Here is a 7,137-nt window from a genome sequence, read left to right on the forward strand (position 1 = left end):
TCCATCTTACCATCACCTCAATATACATGAGAGCATGTGACACAGCATGAACCACCAGCTGATAGTTCTCCACCATTTACTCAGACCACATCCCTTAAAAAGATGCAGTTATGTCACAAAAGAAATGAAGCTGTCCCTCATTGGCTGAAATCTTTTTGTTTAGCACTGTTTCAATTAGAGTAGACCGATTGAAATGGTGGGGATTGTGCACCCACTTTAGTTGCAATTCAAAGTGATTATGGTGCCGTGTAGAGATGGGGAGGAAGCAAACTACGAACTGAACAAATTTGTGAACAAATTCACGAATCAGGCTGGTTCGTGGTTCTTTTCATACTTGGGGTGGAGGATCCTGTTTTGCTGAAACAAAACGAACTGCCAAACATTTTCCCACCTGGTGCTTTGTTTATGGCAAAAAGGATGCCTGGTCACTTCTCACTCCCATCATCACCTCCCTACCCGGTCCTGCTGCTGCCTCCTCATCTTCCACTGCCACCTTCTTCAGAGACAGCAGCCTGCCTTCCCTTTCACGAGCTGTGCTAGCTCTCTCTGCTGAAGAGGGCACCTATCATCTATCTGCATTCAATTCAAAAAGGAAATATACTCCAAAATAGAGATGGGGGTATTCATATTCGTATAAGAATATCCACACACAGGTGGTGATAATGAGGGTCCAGCCCCATGGGGCCACACAGTCCACTTGCCGCTGCTGCTGCGGATGCCACAATTCTTCCAATGGCTCTGCAGATCACTGGCAGGAGGTGGGAGGACAAGCCTCACTCCAAGGTCGAAGAGTGGCTCACAGATCGCTGTCTGCAGAGCCTTTGGAAGAATTGCAGCATCCGTGGCAGTGACAGATCAGTGAATGGACTGTCTGGCCCCATGGAGTTGGACCCTCGTTAACGCCAGCTGTGTGGGGGTATTCATATACGAATACTCCCATCTCTACTACAAAATGTGTTTTTTTTCTCAACATGTATGCTGCTGTCTTTCAGTGTAAGCTAAGTACTATTGATTTTTACATGTAAGTAAATTTATATCGAAACAATAAACATTAAAGCAGCAATCCCGAACCCCCGGTCCCTGGCCTGGTCCTAGTCCCTGGCCTGGGCCAGACTAGGCCGCTGAGAGATACCTCCCCCCGCATGCCGTGCACACTCACCCCTGCACCACCTGTTTGCACCTGTGCGTGTGCTCTGGCTTGCCTGCACAAGCACTCCGCCATTTGCGCATGTACACAACCACTTGTGCACATGCGCAAAACAGTGGCACGCTTCTGCAGGCCTGCACATGCATGCGCAAATGCAGCACGGTGCTTGTGCAGGTGCATCCCCGCCTGTGCAAGACAGCATGCCGCTTGTTCACACATGCATGTGAGCGCATAGAGTGCCCCGCCTTCCCCAGCCGGTCCGCGCACCGGAAAAGGTTGGGGAACATTGCTTTAAAGGATGTACGTTACATGTTACATGTGCAAGAGAAGTGCAACAGCAATTTCATAACTATCCAGAGTACTATAAGAAGCAGCTCAGAGAGTTTAATTCATCCAACAGATCAGAAAGGTGTGCATTCTGCATATATGCTTGCTAAGCCTACAGGCACCACTGAGATGAAGAATGAGATGACAAAAACAAAGATAATAATCACTCACCATGCAAACGAGGTCCTACTAGCAAGAGAACAACTGCAGACTGGTTGTTACTGTTGAATTATATATTTAGCCCTTTCTTCAGCAACTTGCCACTGTCTCTAGGTGGTCCATATGTTTGAGTGTTTATCATTTCATTTTCTTTTTTACTTCCATAAATCACTAGAAGGAAAGAGGCAAATGGGTTGCTTCACTTTGAGTGCTTAACCAAACCAGAGCTTTCACAGCACTTTTACGGCTTATCTACATTTACACTTGCCCTGCAATAACTTCTGTTCTAAATAGATTCAATTTAAAATCACATGACTATTTGAAATACTGTTTACATTCCGACCTGGGAGACAGGCAGCAACAGTAGTCCTTGTGTGGGGTTCTGTGTTTGGGTCTTTTTCCCTCCCCCCCCCAAAAAAAAGCATAGAAACAGGTTGGTAATAAATCCTTGCCTCTCAAGTCAGCTTCCTCGTGCTTCATCTCCTTAGTGCCCGCCTTAATGGTAAGGACTGGGTGCTTCCTAGGGCGCATTCTGGTTGGGATGTGCTTCTCCCCACCGCCTCACCTTTTGCTCCTTCTTGTTCTTGTTTAGTAACTCAGACATGTCCAACTCTTCATGACCCCATGGACCAGAGCACGGCAGGCCCTCCCATCTTCCACTGCCTCCCGGAGTTGGGTCAAATTCATGTTGGTAGCTTCAATGACAATGTCCAACCATCTCATCCTCTGTCGTCCCCTTCTCCTCTTGCCTTCACTCTATCCCAACATCAGGGTCTTTTCCAGGGAGTCTACTTTTCTCATGAGATGGCCAAAGTATTGAAGCCTCAGCTTCAGGATCTGTCCTTCCAGTGAGCACTCAGGGTTGATTTCCTTTAGAATTGATAGGTTTGTTCTCCTTGCAGTCCGGGGGACTCTCAAGAGCCTCCTCCAGCACCATAATTCAAAAGCATCAATTCTTCGGTGGTCAGCTTTCTTTATGGTCCAGCTCTCACTTCCATACATCACTACAGGAAAAACCATAAGTTTGACTTTGCAGACTTTTGTTGCCATTTCTGCAGGTGTGGCCAGAAGAACAAATAAATGACTGGTATAACTGGACTGCAAGGGAAATCACAGGATATCCTCCCTCACTGATCAGTGTGCACTACAACATAAGTAGTGGTACGTGGGAGATTTCACTGTAGATGGGGACCACATTTATCTTGTTGTTCCTCTTTGAGGATTTTTAGTGCTTCAAAAATCCTGAAAAATGTTGGTGAGGAAGAGATGAAAGTGTTTCTTCTATCAGTTTCTTCTATCTTGAGCATGTAAGAAGTGTTACTAGAGTTTCTTAATGTGATTTTTAAAAAATCAGTCTACCTGGATTATCTGTTCTAAATATTCATTCATTCATTCATTCACTCACTCATTCATTCATTCATTCATTCATTCATTCATTCATTCATTCATTCATTCATTCATTCATTCATTCATTTATACCCTGCCCATCTGGTCTACAAGACCACTCTAGGCGGCTTCCAATATCACACAAAGCAGTAAAATAACACAAAATATTACATAAATCATAACAAATGTAAAGGCCAAATAAGAAATAAATAAAGAAAAAATGAAAATAAAGATCAGATATTAGCTGGAGGGAAGGCCTGAATATACAGCCATGTTTTTAATTGACTTTTAAAGGTGCCCAGCGTATGTTTATACTCACTTGTTTCAAGGGAATCTAAACCTTTTTCTTAAGGCTATACTTCTGTTACTAGAGTATCATTTGTTCCTAGCAGCTCAAAGACATTATCTTGTCACATGAAAAGCTTGCTCTCTCACACACATCCCAAACCCACCACCACCATTTTGCTAACGCAGGACTAGAAAACCTATGGCCCTCTAGACAGTGTTAAATTTCTTTTTCTCATCAGTTCTGGGTAGCATAAAGTCTGTCCACACTGGCATAAAGTTATGGTATGTAGATCACTAATGGCATTGTTTGGATGCAGGTGGGGGAGACTGTCTGCTTCTTTTTCTACTTAAAATTATCCATCCTTTCCCTTTAAGAGCTGTCACACACCCTTCTGTCTCAGGGCTGAGGCATTCATTCTTTTTGGCACAATTCAATGGATTTAAAATCCACCTTTTCCCAGACTCGCAGAGCAGCAGCTGTGGTGGTGATCAGTTGGGGAGCAGACAAGAATACCTGACAGGCAGTGAGCCTTGGCTGTAAAGCTGCAAGCTGCTCTGTGCCTCTATGGTGCCACAGCCAGCTTCCTGCTTCCACTGATCAGCTGTGGGGTGCAGAGGGGCCACACAATCAGCTGGGAAGAGGAACAGGAAAGAGGAAGCAAGTCTCTCTGACACCACACTGGCTTCTGGCCCTCATCAACTTGGGAAGCAGACAGCGGCCGTGTGATCAAATTGGTAGTTGATCGGGCTACAAGTTGTTTGCTGTTGGATGAGAGAAGCACGTCAATTGACACATAGCTCCTCTGCTCAATCTTAACAGACCCATTGTAGCCCGATCCACCCCACTCCAAAAAAGCCAGTCTGGGCAGGCCCTTAGTCAATAGTCAGGCATAAACAGGGCTGTGATTCAGGAACATCTGAGGAACAACTGAATGAGATTCCCCACTTTTCTGGTACCATATTAGTAACAAAAATATGTTCTTTTGTCAAAATAGGTGTGTTGTTTTCTGGCAAAGGATCTGAAAGCTCAACCACACTGATAGCCATGTTCTTGTGAGAACATTTAAAAATCTCACCTTTCAGGTACTACACACAATGATGAGGGGAACTGTGTAATTTGAGGTTGAGGCCATGTTAATCACACATTAAGTAGGGATGTTTCCTATTAACTGTGTACCTTTTCTATGGCATGGACAGAAGTTTCATTATGACACATTTTAGCATTATAGTATTCACTAAAAGTTTTTTTAATTAATTAAGACTTGTGTATATTTAAAAAGCAAGTGGCAGCAAGTGATGTGGAAAATGGCACGGGGGTGGGAGAATGAACGATGTAAGTTTTATGTAGAAATGCTTCTGATTCTGGACCCACTCTTCACACTCCAGCTATAATTCCACATATATAGAAATGTAAAGGCCTTATTGAAGAGTTGGTTCCTAACTTCAAAACATTCAGGAGACTCATTAAAAATAAAGATGCAATCTTTTTAAAAAAGAAAAGAGAGAGAAATTAATATTTTCCTTCAGCAGCAGAAAGTTTTTTTAAAAAAAATTTAAAGTTATTTCTAATGTGGAAGTTCCTTCAAAATTAGCTTACTCTGCAATATAAATTAGTTTCCTTTGTGATCTAAAATTGACTTGCCGTTCACTACTTAGTCAGAAAATAGCTGGTGAAAAGGCCTGGCCTCAGAGCTTTTGGACTGTGGACTCCTTTCATGCTGTAAACAAATGCTTCAGATTTAAAGCTTTCCCATAATTGTTATGCTAACCTTGGAGTGAAACCTCTCCATTTGCATTTGAAGGAGCTAAATATTGGGCAGGAAAGAAAATGCTCCTTTTAAAAGCATGAGAAAATGTTCCTTCTTTTAGGTCCTCAACCATCTGGGCAGGCTCTGTTTTTCTCTCTTTGGCAAAGGCAGAAGAAGAGGGAAAGGGACATAGGTGGTGGTAATCTTGCTCAGGGAGGGAAAAAAGAGAATTAAGTAATTCCTTCTAAACATGAATGGGAGAATGAATGAGACTTCCTATAGACAAAACGAAAAACAGCGTTCCTAGAGGATGTAAGAGAGAGTAGGCGGGAAAATGTTGGTGGGAGAGAGAAATGGAGCTTTGGTAAAAATTCTGGGTTAGTTCAGCAATTCGAGACCCACATACCCCATTGATCCATATTATCTCAATAGAGGCTCAGCTTCCCTACTAACATTTCTTTATAGACTTGTAAGCCAAACAATAAATATCACTCTTTCTTACCTGGATCACAAACCAGCCAAAATTAGGCACTTTTTGAACTCTTAACTGATCTAAATGACAAGAGGTTCGATTTGCAGAGTCTCACTTAATTTAAATGGGACTTCCTCTTAAATTGACATGTAGAAGATTAACTAGGTTTATGCTAAAGTCTCTCTTCAAAGTAATGGTGTTCAAATTAAAATGTTTAAACTCTGGCTTTCTTGTACCCACAGAGTTAGCTTTAGCGATCACTGGAAGCAAGGTTTGATTTGAGTATGGGCTCAGTCTCAGGGCCAGCTGTGCAGATGAAATAATATCAAATTGCCTCTGAGCATTGCCTCTAGGCATAAGTGAAAGTTTGGCAGGCTCTACGAATTTGGGGCTGGATGATAGTTAGGTTTATCCTGCAGTCCTACGTACGTGTGGTCACCTGGGAATAACCCTCACTAAGCATAGTAAGACCTCTGCATAAACATGCCCACTATATGTAAGTCTATACCTTTCAAATATATGCTATGAGTGTCTTCCAGATGTACATGAATAGAAATTGCTGTGAAAACTGCAAAAAGTACTCTCTGCTGAAATTTTGCAGATTGATTTCAAATTGCAGAAGTGTGTTCTAAAATGTTACAGAGCGCGGGGTGCTCTATGTGGAGCAGCCCCATGTATTACCATGTACCTTTGAAAATTTTGTCACTTTGAATGTATAGTAAATCTGTTTTGCAATTAAGTATTTCTCAAAACATGTAGTTTTTCTCACTGCAGAGCTTCTTCTTTTTGTATGTCCATGTCTAATTTGCTTCTGATTCCATCAGTTTTTTTCTGTGCATGCATTTTTAATGAGATGAAGCCCATCCCTTCTAAATACTTTTTTTCAGAAGCACATATTTTGTATGCATTTTCAAAACCATGCAACTTGAATGCATCTCCACCCTGCCACAATGAAACACAGCTAAGCTGAGTTTTCTGCACATTTGAAAATCTGCCTGTAGCACTATTCAAATATGTGGAATTATTCCAGACAAATCTGCAGCTATCCATCTACAAGCACATTGTGAAGCCCAAGTTCTATCCAACCTACAAACATCCTGGAAGTAAAAATCATAGGAAGTACACAGAAGAAGTCCACCAGAGTAAGATTCATTCCTAATGTCTACATGAACCCCTCTTAAATAAACTCTGATTAGCTGATAATGATCCACCAGCCATAACAGAGCTTGAAAAATTACTTCTTGTACTCTGTCCTTGAATCCCCAAGTGAACAGAGTCATGCTGACAGGGGGATTCTGGGAATTATAGCAAAAATAGGGAATGTTTCTGATCCATAGGCAGTGCTTGGCAAACAAAGTCAGCTGAGGGGTTGGTCCCACTGCCAGAATAAACCAGAAGAGGGGTTGTAATTTTATGGATTTGGGCTAAAGTCACATGGACTTTAGCCCAAATCTAAACGTTTTGGGTCAGTGTGTGCATCCTCACTGCCACCACCTTGGCCTCCCTGTTGATGTCACCATCTCCATCACCATCTCCAGTAAGGTGGCTCCATTTGACTGGGGCAGGGGCTGGTGACAGAGAGAACATGATCTAGGAGGAGGAGGAGGATA

General features: G+C 42.5%; 1 long non-coding RNA gene across 1 annotated transcript in view; it reads right to left on the minus strand.

The window, feature by feature from the left end:
- Nucleotides 1–6,937, minus strand: part of LOC140706382 (uncharacterized) — a 32,823-nt gene extending 25,886 nt beyond the window's left edge. Inside the window, exon 1 of the long non-coding RNA XR_013545219.1 lies at nucleotides 1,646–6,937. This is a non-coding gene — a long non-coding RNA (uncharacterized LOC140706382). The remainder of the gene's footprint in view (nucleotides 1–1,645) is intronic.
- Between the last annotated feature and the right edge of the window lie 200 nt (nucleotides 6,938–7,137).

The sequence above is a fragment of the Pogona vitticeps genome, chromosome 4 (assembly GCF_051106095.1).
Source record: "Pogona vitticeps strain Pit_001003342236 chromosome 4, PviZW2.1, whole genome shotgun sequence".
Classification (NCBI taxonomy): domain Eukaryota; kingdom Metazoa; phylum Chordata; class Lepidosauria; order Squamata; family Agamidae; genus Pogona; species Pogona vitticeps.